This window comes from Balaenoptera musculus, chromosome 1, assembly GCF_009873245.2.
Source record: "Balaenoptera musculus isolate JJ_BM4_2016_0621 chromosome 1, mBalMus1.pri.v3, whole genome shotgun sequence".
NCBI lineage: Eukaryota > Metazoa > Chordata > Mammalia > Artiodactyla > Balaenopteridae > Balaenoptera > Balaenoptera musculus.
In genome coordinates, this window is record NC_045785.1 from 141,190,537 (window position 1) to 141,205,434 (window position 14,898).

Genomic DNA, 14,898 nt, shown 5'->3' on the forward strand with positions numbered 1-14,898 from the left:
AAGGATATACAATGGAGAAAAGACAGTCTCTTCAATAAGTGGTGCTGGGAAAACTGGACAGCTACATGTAAAAGAATGGAATTAGAACACTCCCTAACACCATACACAAAAATAAACTCAAAATGGATTAGAGACCTAAATGTAAGACTGGACACTATAAAACTCTTAGAGGAAAACATAGGAAGAACACTCTTTGACATAAATCACAGCAAGATCTTTTTTGATCCACCTCCTAGAGTAATGGAAATAAAAACAAAAATAAACAAATGGGACCTAATGAAACTTCAAAGCTTTTGCACAGCAAAGGAAACCATAAACAAGATGAAAAGACAACCCTCAGAATGGGAGAAAATATTCGCAAATGAATCAACAGACAAAGGTTTAATCTCCAAAATATATAAATAGCTCATGCAGCTCAATATTAAAAAAACAAACAACCCAATCCAAAAATGGGCAGAAGACCTAAATAGACATTTCTCCAAAGAAGACATACAGATAGCCTAGAAGCAGATGAAAAGCTGCTCAACATCACTCATTATTAGAGAAATGCAAATCAAAACTACAATGAGGGATCACCTCACACCAGTTAGTATGGGCATCATCAGAAAATCTACAAACAACAAATGCTGGAGAGGGTGTGGAGAAAAGGGAACCCTCTTGCACTGTTAGTGGGGATGTAAATTGATACAGCCACTATGGAGAACAGTATGGAGGTTCCTTAAAAAACTAAAAATAGAATTACCATATGACCCAGCAATCCCACTACTGGGCATATACCCAGAGAAAACCATAATTCAAAAAGACACATGCACCCCAATGTTCACTGCAACACTATTTACAGTAGCCAGGTCATGGAAGCAACCTAAATGCCCATCGACAGAAGAATGGATAAAGAAGATGTGGTACATATATACAATGGAATATTACTCAGCCATAAAAAGGAACGAAATTGAGTCATTTGTTGAGATGTGGATGGATCTAGAGACTGTCATACAGAGTGAAGTAAGTCAGAAAGAGAAAAACAAATATCATATATTAACGCATGTATGTGGAACCTAGAAAAATGGTACAGATGAACCAGTTTCCAAGGCAGAAGTTGAGACACAGATGTAGAGAACAAACGTATGGACACCAAGGTGGGAAAACCGTGGTGGGGTGGGGATGGTGGTGTGCTGAATTGCGCGATTGGTATTGACATGTATACACTGTTGTGTATAAAACTGATGATTAATAAGAACCTGCAGTATAAACAAACAAACAAACCAACCAAGAAAACAAGTAATACTAAACTTGCTTTGGGTGATTTGTATGGAAATATGTTAATATAAATGTTTCAGACATTACATGAAATTTCTAAAAATCTTATATGTTCTGGTATAATGTTATAAGTCATAATTCTAGCTATTACTTTAAAATGTATATCTCAGACATAACTAAATTTCCTTGTCAATTACATTATTATGAACTTTCATCAAATCTTTAACCGTGGTCATTTTTAAGTCTTCTTTCATTTACAGACAGTTCTAGGTGTACTCTGATGCTTTCGCAAAAATTTTCCTATAAACGTGTTTCATCTTCAAGGAATTCAAGGAAAAGACTCTGACAAGTACAGGTTTCTGGTAACTGACTATACTGCTGAACTGAATGAATAAGCATTTTCAGAACTCTAATGGAAAACTGATGAATTCATAAAAGTACTAACAAAAGATCAAGATAAAAAAAAATTAATTACATGGGACTGAGTGAACTGATGAGGATGATTATAATTTTTGTGACTTTCTGTTTGAATAAAAAAAAAAATCCCACAAGGACTCAGAGGCAAAAAATATACAAATCAATTTTCACTGCAAAGTAAAGGAGCTGTTACAGTGGAGGATTACTGCACTGAATGTCAATATTATGACATAGTATGAGTGTGTTTTGTGTTTGGTAATTGCAATCATTGTTGCTTTTGTTGTGGTCATCCATTTACAATTCTTGATGTCAGTTTATTTATCTCTTGTAAAAATAAAATACAGTGTATGTGTGTGAATTGTGAAAAAAAAAAAGAAAGAAAAAGTATTCACTGGTGTAGGTGGGGTGATATTTGCATAATTACTCATGTAGATTTGATTGTATATTTATTTTATTATTTTGATTAAACAATGCTACTGAAGAAAAATTAATGATCTTTCTTAAAATGTTAATATGTGTGATGTGTATTTAAGATACTCATGTAACTTCTAAATGGCACTTGTGGATTGTGAAAATAAAAACTTTAAATTACTCCAGAAAAAAAAGCACACAAGAAAAACAGATGCATGGATGAAGAAGTTGTGATTATATATATATATATATATAATGGAATACTACTCAGCCATAAAAAAGAACTAAAATTTGCCATTTGCAACAACATGAATGCACTTGGAAGGCATTATGCTAAGTGAAATTAGTCAGAAAAAGAAAGACAAATACTGTATGATATCACTTATACATGGAATCTAAAAAATACAACAGACTAGTAAATAAAACAAAAAAGAAGCCGACTCATAGATATAAAGAACAAACACATGGTTACAAATGGGGAGTGGAAGTGGGGAATAGAAGGGTGAGAGTGACAGGTATAATCTATTGGGTGTAAGATAAGCTCAAGGATGTATTGTATAATGTGCAGAATGTAGTAAATATTCTGTAATAACTGTAAATGGAAAGTAAAGATGCTACCAGAAAACTACTAGAGCTCATCAATGAATGCGGTAAAGTTGAAGGATACAAAATTAATACAAAGAAATCTCTTGCATACCTATACACTAGCAGTGAAAGATCAGAAAGAGAAATTAAGGAAACAAGCCCATGTACCATCGCATCAAAAAGAATAAAATACCTAGGAATAATCCTACCTAAGGAGGCAAATACCTGCACTCTGAAAAGTATAAGATGCTGATGAAAGAAATTGAAGAAGACACAAACAGAAAGATATACCATGTTCTTGGATTGGAAGAATCAATATTGTCAGAATGACCATAATACCCAAGACAATCTACAGATTCAATGCAATCCCTATGAAACTACCAATGGCACTTTTCACAGAAATAGAACAAAGAAATCTTTAAATTTGTATAGAAACACAAAAGACCCGAATAGCCAAAACAATCCTGAGAAAGAAAAATGGAGCCAGAGGAATCAGGCTCCCTGACTTCAGACTATACTACAAAGCTACAATAATCAAGACAGTATGGTACTGGCACAAAAACAGAAATATAGATTAATGGAATAGGATAGAAAGCCCAGAAATAAAGCCATACACCCATGGTCAATTAATCTACAACAAAGGAGGCAAGAATATATAAGAGAGAAAAGGCAGTCTTCAATAAGTTGTGCTGGGAAAACTGGAAAACCACATGTAAAAAATGAAATTAGAGCTTCCCTGGTGGCACAGTGGTTGAGAATCTGCCTGCCAATGCAGGGGACACGGGTTTGAGCCCTGGTCTGGGAAGATCCCACATGCCGCGGAGCAACTGGGCCCGTGAGCCACAACTACTGAGCCTGCGTGTCTGGAGCCTGTTCTCCACAACAACAGAGGCCGCGATAGTGAGAGGCCCACGCACCGTGATGAAGAGTGGCCCCCACTCGTCACAACTAGAGAAAGCCCTTGCACAGAAACGAAGACCCAACACAGCAAAAATAAATAAATAAATAAATTTATTTTTAAAAAAAATGAAATTAGAACATTCTCTAACACCTTATACAAAAACTCAAAATGAATTAAAGACCTCAATGTAAGACCAGATGGTAATAAAACTCTTAGAGGAAAACATAGGCAGAACACACTTTGACATAAATCACAGCAATATCTTTTTGTATCCACCTCCTGGAGTAGTGGAAATAAAACCAAAAAGAAACAAATGGGACCTAATTAAACTTAAAAGCTTTTGCACAGCAAAGGAAACCATAAACAAAAAGACAACCCACAGAATGGGAGAAAATATTTGCAAACCATGCGACCGACAAGGGATTAATCTCCAAAATTTGCAAAGAGCTCATGCAGCTCATTATCACAAAAACAACCCAATCAAAAAATGTGCAGAAGATCTAAATAGACATTTCTCCAAAGAAAACATGCAGATGGCCAAAAAGCACATGAAAAGCTGCTCAACATCACTAATTACTAGAGAAATGCAAATCAAAACTACAATGAGGTATCACTTCACACCAGTCAGAATGGCCATCATCAAAAATCTACAAGCAATAAATGCTGAACAGGGTGTGGAGAAAAGGGAACCCTCCTACACTGTTGGTGGGAATGTAAATTGGTACAGCCACTATGCAGAACAGTATGGAGGTTCCTTAAAAAACTAAAAATAGAGCTACCATATGATCCAGCAATCCCATTCCTGGGCATATATCCAGAGAAAACCATAATTCAAAAAGATTTCTTTCAAGAAATGAACATGCACCCCGATGTTCACTGCAGCACTATTCACAATAGCCAAGCCATGGAAACAACCTAAATGTCTATCGACAGAGGAATGGATAAAGAAGACGTGGTACATATATACAATGAAATATTACTCAGCCATAAAAAAGAATGAAATAATGCCATTTGCAGCAATATGGATGGATCTAGAGATTATCATACTAAGTGAAGTAAGAAAGAGAAAGGCAAATATCATATGATATCACTTATCTGTGGCATCTAAAAAAATGATACAAATGAACTTATTTACAGAACAGAAACAGATTCAAAGGCTTCGAAAACAAATTTATGGTCACCGAAGTGGAAATGTTGGGGTAGGAGGGATAAATTAGGAGTTTGGGATTAAGATATATACCCTACTATATATAAAATAGATAATCAACAAGGACCTACTGTATAGCACAAGGAACCCTACTCAATATTCTGTAATAACCTATATGGGAAAAGAATCTGAAAAGAAATAGATATATGTATATGTGTAACTGAATCACTTTGCTGTACACCTGAAACTAATACAATACTGTAACTCAACTGTATTCCAATATAAAATAAAAATTAAATTAAAAAACCATGGAGGGGGCTTCCCTGGTGGCGCAGTGGTTGAGAATCTGCCTGCCAATGCAGGGGACACGGTTTCGAGCCCTGGTCTGGGAAGATCCCACATGCCGCAGAGCAACTGGGCCTGTGAGCCACAACTACTGAGCCTGCGTGTCTGGAGCTTGTGCTCCGCAACAACAGAGGCCGCGATAGTGAAAGGCCCGCGCACCACGATGAAGAGTGGCCCCCGCTCGCCGCAACTAGAGAAAGCCCTCGCACAGAAACGAAGACCCAACACAGCATAAATAAATAAATTAAAAAAAAAAAAACAAAAAAACCATGGAGGGCTTCCCTGGTGGCACAGTGGTTAAGAATCCACCTGCCAATGCAGGGGACACGGGTTCGATCCCTGGTCTGGGAAGATCCCACATGCCGCAGAGCAACTAAGCCCATGCGCAACAACTACTGAGCCTGCGCTCTAGAGCCCGTGAGCCACAACTACTGAAGCCCGCGTGCCACAGCTACTGAAGCCCGTGCGCCTAAAGCCCATGCTCCGCAACAAGAGAAGCCACCGCAATGAGAAGCCTGTGCACTGCAACGAAAGAGTAGCCCCGCTCGCCACAACTAGAGAAAGCCCGTGCACAGCAACAAAGATCCAATGCAGCCAAAAATAAATAAATAAATAAATTTATTTAAAATAAAACAAAAAACCATGGAGAATATAGCCAATATTCTGTAATAACTGTGAATGGAAAGTGAGCTTTAAAAATCATATAAAAATTTAAGCATGAAAAAAATTTTAATAAAATAAAAAAATTAAATTAATTCAAGGTTATAAAACAAAAGAGGTGAAATAACTGTTTTAGAGTTGGTTAGTGCAAGAGCTGGATGGGAATCCAAGTTGTTCCAACTCCAGATCCACATGCAGGACACCATTTTGCTTCTGACAACAGCCGCACACTGCCCACCAGCACTGGCTTTGCCCAGGTACTTCCTCGGTCTCAGCCCTTTGATACCAGCTCTCTGCTATAGAGCCCAGCTCAACTGCCCTAGAGATTTTGGAATCCCTAGACCTCTGTCAACTCTCCCCTCCCCAGGTCTTTTATTGTATTTTATTTTGTCCAGGGCAGGAGGGCGAGTGTGGGGGGAGTAGGAATTCTTCACCAAGTTTCTCTCATAGACACTCCCTCTATTCTCAAAGCTGCCAGAATTCCTCTTAGAGCCTCTTCAATGGGAATTTTGGGGAAACAAAAACAAAAATACAGGGAGCCATGCCACAAACCTCCTCTGAAGAAAAAAGCCCAGAATCAGCTCCCTTTTCAAATGGGGGAAATAAAAGGAAAGGGAGAAAACTAAGAGGAAAAATAAATCTAAATTATAATTCCAAAAATTTATACTGCCACCTACAAAAGTGCTGAACATAGCGCAGTGACCTGCTCAAATATGCTTTTTAGTACCATTGTTTTAGCTGTGGTGAAGAGACTAGGGTGGGATAAAAAGGAATACGAAGAGATCGGTGAGCAGATCACTGCAGTAATCCTGACAAGAGTAGATAGATGGCAAGCGGTTATAAAGAGCAATGGCAGTGGAGATGGAGAAATAGCGAACATATTTGAAAGGTAAGACCCAAAGACATCATTATAGAATGGTGGGCGTCAGAGAAGGAAGGTGTCAACAACAACACTCTTTCTATGTATGTGTGTTTAGATCTTTAGTCCTCACAGCAACCCTGATATAGAGATACTATTAAAGTAACTAAAGAATCTAGAGAATGTGTAAGAGTGGTGTTGTAATAAAGCACTATATTGTCTCAGCTATGAGTGTTTGACCAAAGCACTTCCCTCCAGAACCCATCATCAAAAAGCAATATTCTTAAAAAAAAAAAAAAAAAGCAATATTCTTAGTCTTTGTTAGATAACAACAAATTCAGACCTATTAAGGAGAGACTTTATTATGAAAGAGATTATTGCAAGGTGGGAGGTGGAGGGACTGTTGTAGTGAGAGCACTGTGACCCTAAGATCTGCAAAAGTCTTAAGAGTTAGGCAAAGTGATAGTCATAAACAGGGTTGGGAAGAACCAAGTGTGGGGAGGCAGGATGAAAGGGTGGCATGATCAGATAGTAGATTAGAGAGTGTTTCACCCTGAGTCTGGTGCATTCTCAGAAGAGGCTGTGTGCCAACTTGAGTGAGGGGCAAGGTTCAGGCACTTAGGGGAAGGAGAGAAGTGCAAAATCATTTGCTAACAAGTATTTTGTTCCCATTGATCAATAGGGACAAGTAGTTCAGCTAAATACTTATGAGACAAAGAATGGGAATTTGAAGGGACTGTGTCTGGCCTTGTCATAGGTAAACAAACGGGGGATCCATGAGTCTTATCTAAGTCATAAGAAGAAAGGTGATATTTTGCAGTAAGACATTTTCCAGAACACAAAGGTAGAGGGGATTTCTTAACCTTCACCGTTTTCCAGGATCAGTTAAAATTTAACATTGTCATCCTTTATGACTCTTAGTGTTGACACAGCTTAGCAGTTAGCTGGTGTGTGAAGACAAGGATTAATACCTCTGCTCAAAAATATCAATTAGAAAAGTTTACATTGTGTGTTTATCAAGTGAGTTTTACAGTTCTCTTGGTATAGTTTGTCTACATTTCTAGTTAAGTTTTCTGTATATATTTTATGCCTTTTGCTATTATTAAAGAAACTTTAATGTTTTAAAATAGTTTCTATCTAGTTGTTGTCTGTATATATGAAAACCATAAAAATAGAAGTAGATAGACAAATTTGATCCACGTTAAAAAAATTCTTTTATATTAAAAAAAATATCAATTAGGCACAGGCTCTGAATGCTCGCATTAGACAGTCATTCGACTAGGTTATGGTTTGACATTGTCTCTTAGACACTCCTTTTTAAATGCACATATTCTTGGAAAACTATTGAACTTAAAACTCTTGATTGTCTTTAATGGGATACCAGAAGGGAAAGAAGCAAAGATTTTCACAAGATCTACTTGGAGCTGAGCACATTCATTTTATTCATTTATTTGTTCATTCATGCAACAATATTTAATGACCCTCTACCACATGCCAGGTGCTTTCCTACACCACAGGGATTCAGCCATGAAAAACAATGCAACAATGAAAAGAACACCCTGCTCCCTTGGAGCCTTCAGCTAGTGGGAGAGCTAGTCAAGTAAGTATAAATACATGAATTACATAATTTCTTTTCATGATGAGAGTTATGAAGACAATAAAATAATGCTAAAGAAATAGACAATGATGGGTGAATGACTCCTATTTTGTATAGAAAAGTCCAAGGGGCTTCCCTGGTGGTACAGTGGTTAAGAATCTGCCTGCCAAGGCGGGGGACACGGGTTCGAGCCCTGGTCCGGGAAGATCCCACATGCCGCAGAGCAATTAAGCTCGTGCGCCACAACTACTGAGCCTGCACTCTAGAGCCCATGAGCCACAACTACTGAGCCCGCAGGCCACAACTACTGAAGCCCGCAAGCCTACAGCCTGTGCTCCACAACAGGAGAAGCCACCACAATGAGAAGCCCGCACACCGCAGCGAAGAATAGCCCTCACTCGTTGCAACTAGATAAAGCCCATGTGCAGCAACAGAGACCCAATGCAGCCAAAAATAAATAAAATTAAATAAATTAATTTTTTTAAAAAGTCTAAGAAGGCCACTCAGAAGAGAAATTTTAAACAGAGATCTGAATGGTAGGAAAGAGGAAGTCATGCAAAGATATGCAGAAGAATATCCAAGTAAAGTGTTGCGAAGACCAAGCTCGGACTGCTTGCCACACGAGAGGCCAATAAATTGAGAAACAAGTTGTTGGGGCAAGGAATAGTGACTTTATTCAGAAAGCCAGCAGACCAAGAAGATGGTAGACTCATGTCTCAAAGAACCATCTTGCCTCAGTTAGAATTCAAGTTTCTTTTATACTAAAAGGGGAGGGAGTAAAGCCAAACATTTCCTGGTTCTGGTCACCTTCCAGAGGGGATGTCTTAATTTCATTCTTCCTACAGTCATTCAAATGTGGGCCTAGTCAGGATGTTTCCTGTGTGCTAAAGAATGGTATTTTAGCTTAATGCTTATTACCTGGGAGGCAGGGCTCCCAGAGATGGGCCATTATGTATAATTTAAGCTTATAGGCAACATCCCTTTAGTGATTAACTTGTAATAGAGAACAAAGATTCTTCTCTATTACAAATCCCCACTGTCAATGTCCATTCCATAATCTTGTGGGGAAAGGGATGAAGACTGCTCTAGCTACTTCCTACTGAACAGGGGTGATGAATATTCCTTAGAGCAGGGGTCCCCAACCCCCAGGTCACAGACCAGTACCGGTCCGTGGCCTGCTAGGAACCGGGCCGCACAGCAGGATGTGAGTAGCAGGCAAGCAAGCAAAGCTTCAGCTGTATTTACAGCTGCTCCCCATGGCTCGCATTACTGCCTGAGCTCTGCTTCCTGTCAGGTCAGCGGTGCCATTAGATTCTCATAGGAGTGTGAACCCTACTGTGAACTGCACATGCAAGGAATCTAAGTTGCGCGCTCCTTATGAGAATGTAACGCCTGATGATCTGAGGTGGAGCTGAGGCAGTGATGTTACCACTGGGGAGCAGTTACAATTACAGATTGTCATTAGCAGAGAGGTTTGACTGCACAGAGACCATAATAAATCAATTGCTTGCAGACTCATATCAAAACCCTATCAGTGAGTGGCAAGTGACAATTAAGCTGCATCTGGTGGCAGGCTTTATAGTGGCGAGTGAGTTGATGTACTTCAATTGTACAGCTGCATCTAGTGGCAGCCTTTAAGTCAGAATCTGACACTTATTTTAGTCCACACATGGCCTGCCCATTATTTTATTTACCATTTCCATCTGCACCTCTTTCCTGCCCTGTGCACTGTCTCAGTCACAGTTTTGGTAAGTCCACAAGCTAATCCTAGCCAAAATGAGAAAAAAATCAAAAGGTGCTGGAGAGCTTCTTTGAAAACAGGGAAAGACTCAATGATGAGACAGCAGAAGACTCTAAGACTGCCAACAAAAAGAAAGCTGCATTTAAAAGAAAATACCAAAAAAATAAAAAATAAAAGTTTAACACCCCCCCCCCACAAAAAGAAAGAAAATACCAAGGGACTTCCCTGTTGGTCCAGTGATAAATAATCTACATTCCAATGCAAGGGATGTGGGTTCAATCCTGGTCTGGGAACTAAGATCCCACATGCTATGGGGCAAAAACTCCATGCACCCCAACTACTGAGCTCATGCACACCAACTAGAGAGCCTGTGTGCCACAAACTACAGAGCCCACGTGCTCTGGAAGCCCCACATCACAGCTACAGAGCCCACGTGCCCTGGAGCCTGCGTGCCACAACTAGAGAGAGAAAACCTGCACACCACAACTAGGGAGAAGCCTACGCGCCGCAACTAGAGAGAAACCCAAGCACCACAACTAGAGAGAAAACCAAGCAGACTGCACGCCGTGATGAATAAAAAGGTCCCACATGCCTCAACAAAGATCCTGTGTGCTGCAACTAAGACCTGACACAGCCAGAAAAAATAAGGAAAATAAATAAATATTTTAAAAAAATAAAAAGAAAAGAAAATACCAAGAGTCCTACCTAAATTACGGGTTCATTGCAACAGGTGATTCACATTCTCCAAGCCCGCTTTGAATAATACGTGGCGACCAGCTATCCAACGAAGCCATGAAACCTTCAAAACTGCTTCGCCACATGGAAACCAAGCACCCTGCATTAAAAGACAAGCCTCTGGAATTTTTCAAAAGAAAAAAATGTTAACACGAAGAACAGAAGCAATTATTAAAGGCCATCACTTCATCAAATGTGACTGCACTGAGAGCATGATTCTTAGTGGCTAACTGCATTGCTAAAGCTAAGAAGCCCTTTACTATTGGTGAAGAGTTGATCCTGCCTGCTGCTAAGGACATTTGTTGTGAACTTTTAGGAGAGGCTGCAGTTCAAAAGGTGGTATGCATTCCTCCTTCAGCTAGCACCAGAACTAGAGGAATTAATGAAATACCAGAGGATATTGAGGCACAATTGTTAGAGAGGATTAATGAGTCACCGTGGTACGCAATCCAGGTTGACAAGTCTACCAATGTTGACAACAAGGCAACAGTGCTTGTTTTTGTGTGATATATTTTTCAGGAGGATGTGCATGAGGATATGTTATGTGAACTTTTGTTGCCAACCAACACCACAGCTGTAGAACTATTCAAGTCTTTGAATGATTACATATCAGGAAAACTGAATTGGTCATTTTGTGTCGGTATATGCATGGATGGAGCAGCTGCCATGACTGGACGACTTTCTGGTTTCACTACTCGGGTCGAAGAGGTTGCTTCTGAATGTGAGTCTACGCACTGTGTCATCCATAGAGAAATGCTGGCTAGCCGAAAAATGTCACCTGAACTTAACAGCGTTTTGCAGGATGTGATTAAAATTATCAACCACATTAAAGTATTTGCCCTTAACTCACGTCTGTTTGCGCAGCCCTGTGAGGAGATGGACATAGAGCACACACGTCTTCTCTTACACACAGAAGTGAGATGGCTTTCTAAAGGTAGATCACTGGCCAGAGTTTTTGAGTTATGAGAGCTGCTCTAGAGATTTCTTTTAGAAAGAGTCACCACTGGCAACATATTTCAGTGGCACAGAATGGGTCGCAAAATTTGCTTACTTGTGTGACATATTCAACCTGCTCAACGAACTCAATCTGTCACTTCAAGGGAAAACGACAACTGTGTTCAAGTCGGCAGATAAAGTGGCTGCATTCAAAGCCAAACTAGAATTCTGGGGACGACAGGTGAACATTGGCATTTTTGACATGTTTCAAACATTAGCAGAGATTTTGAAAGAGACTGAGCCAGGGCCTTCTTTCTCCCAGCTGATGCATGATCACCTATTTCAGCTTTCAAAAGAGTTTGAGCATTACTTCCCAAGAAGTAAGACCCCCAAACTGGGAAGGAATGGATACACGGCCCCTTTGTGAATAAGCCAGGTGAATTGACTTTGTCCGTGCTCGAAAAGGATCAACTGCTTGAGATTGCAAATGACGGTGCCCTTAAAAGTATATTTGAGATAACTTCAAATCTCCATACATTCTGGATTAAAGTCAAGACAGGATATCCTGAGATTGCCACAAAAGCCCTGAAAAGCCTGCTTCCATTTCCAACATCCTATCTTTGTGAAGCAGCGTTTTCTGCAGTGACAGCAACCAAAAGATTACAGAGTAGACTAGACAAACAAAACACTTCGGGTGTCAGTCTCCTATCACTCCCAGATGGGACCATCTAGTTGCAGGAAAACAAGCTTGGGGCTCCCACTGATTCTGCATTATGGTGAGTTGTATAATTATTTCATTATATATTACAATGTACTAATAATAGGAATAAAGTGCACAATAAATGTAATGCGTTAGAATCATTCTGAAACCATCCTCCTCCCCAGTCCGTGGAAAAATTGTCTTCCACAAAACCAGTCCCTGGTGCCGAAAAGGTTGGGGACCGCTGCCTTAGAGACTTTAGTCAGTAGTAAAATCCACTTTCCTTTTCTATCTACAGCTATTTGAACCTGATAAAAACCCTTAGCACTTTGTTGTCTAATTTGTAACTGAACTTGGGGTTTTAGTTCCAGTTCCCAATACATATAAGTGGCACAGGAATTTAGTATTTGGACAAAATTAAGCAAGTAGGTTGATCTGACCCTTCTCCAGCTATAATGAAATCACCATTTACTTCAGTTGGATAGGCAGACCTGTTGGAGGCAAACTCATGTATATATACGTTATATATGTTATAATATATATATATGTATGTATATATGTTATTATAGTGCCCAAAGTTTTAACATAATCGTCAACTGCTAGGTCTTTTAGAGAATTTATAGATTCTCTTGCCTGGGCAGACACCTGGAGTGGCCTATCATACAATATTTCAAAGGGGCTTAATTTAAGCCTGCTCTGGGAGCCATGGATCTGTAACAGAACAACTGACAAGGCCTTATCCCAAGTTAAATTAGTATTCATTTTCTCAGTTTTTCTGTTGATTGTGGTCTCCAGGATGAATGTAATTCCAATGCCTTAATCCAAATCACGGGATAACTTCCTTAAGACGGGCTTTAACCAATTAAAAGGTACTGATGTTAAAAACTTAAAACTGGCACACACAAAACAAGTGGTCCACAAAACGTTCTCCTTTCCTTCTGAAGGCTTTACGATGCATTGTTATCATTAACCAGTCTTACTATTAAACTTAAATGACCAGTTGAGACAAACAGTTCTGAGACCATTACTTCACAACTGATTAACACTGGAGTGGCAGGTATTGGGGATAATATTCATTTAGCCTTCTGAGCTTTCTGGGCAAGGCAAACTTGGTGACTTTGCCAGCTCCAGCTGCCTTCTTGTCTACTGCTTTGAAGATACCCACAGCAACAGTCAGTCATGTCAAGAACAGAAAAACGACCCAGAAGAAAATAGTCAGAAGCTCTCAACATATATGGGCTTTCCAGGAACCATACCAACAATGGCAGCATCACCAGATTTCAAGAAATTGGGGTCATCTTTCAGCTTTATCCCAGGATGACGATCAATCTTCTCCTTCAGCTCAGCAAACTTGGCAAGCAATGTGAGCTGTGTGACAATCCAGCGCAGGGACATATCCAGCACCGATTTGGCCTGGATTGTTCAAGATAGTCACCTGAGCTGTGAAGCCAGCTGCTTCCAACGGTGGGTCATTTTTGCTGTCACCAGCCATGTTGCCATGATGAACGTCTTTGACAGCCACCTTCTTGACACTGAAGCCCACATTGTCCCCAGGAAGGGCTTTACTCAAAGCATCATGGTGCATTTCAACAGACTTTACTTCAGTTGTAAAGTTGACTGGTACAAAGGTGACCACCATGCCAGGTTTTGAGAACACCAGCCTCCACTAGACCCACAGGGATAGTACCAATACCACCAATTATGTAGACACCCTGGAGGGGCAGACGCAAGGGCTGGTCAGTTGGACGAGTTGGTGGCAAGATGCAATAAAGAACTTCAAGCAGCATAATTCCACTGGCATTGTCATCTTTATGGGTGGCTTTCCATCCCTTGAACAAGGCATGTTAGCACTTGGCTCCAGCATGTCGTCACCATTCCAGCCAGGAATTGGCGCAAATACTGTGTCAGGGTTGTAACCAATTTTCTTAATGTAGGTGTTGACTTCCTTAACAATTCCCTGATATCCCTTCCAGCTGTAGAGTAGCTCAGTGGAACCCATTTTGTTGTTAACTCCATCAATTAGTTGTTTTACACCCAGAGTGTTAGCCAGAAGGGCACGCTCATGGATTTGCCCATTCTTGGAGATACCTACTTCAAATTCATCAACACCAGTAGCAACAATCAGGACAGCACAGTCAGCCTGAGATGTACCTATAATCATGTTTTTGATCAGGTCTCTGTGTCCTGGGGCATCAATGATGGTCACATAGTACTTGCTGGTCTCCAATTTCTACAGGGAGATTGGAATGGTGAAATCATACTCATGTTCAGCTTTCAGTTTGTCCAAGACCCAGGCATACTCTTCAGAGTCTTTCTGCCCAGGTGGGATATGCTTCCACACATCCTGAAAAAAGTGTCCACAATCATTAACAGGTATCTGAAATTTCTTACAGCTCAAGACATTTGCATCCAGTCCTCAGTGGTGCAAGTTTCTCTGTATTGGGTCCCCATCTGGGGAGGTTCAACAGCAGCCTTTGCGTTATTTTTAGCACAAATCATGCAATTCTGAGTGACTCGCTGGATAGTCTTTTGTAGGTTAGGCCCCATGATATGTTTGAGTCCATTGTAAGGTGGCATCTCTCCCATAATGGGTACGATTACGAATGT

General features: G+C 40.0%; 1 pseudogene; it reads right to left on the reverse strand.

The window, feature by feature from the left end:
* Positions 1–13,364: 13,364 nt before the first annotated feature.
* Positions 13,365–14,599, reverse strand: LOC118902434 (annotated as a pseudogene).
* Positions 14,600–14,898: the final 299 nt, after the last annotated feature.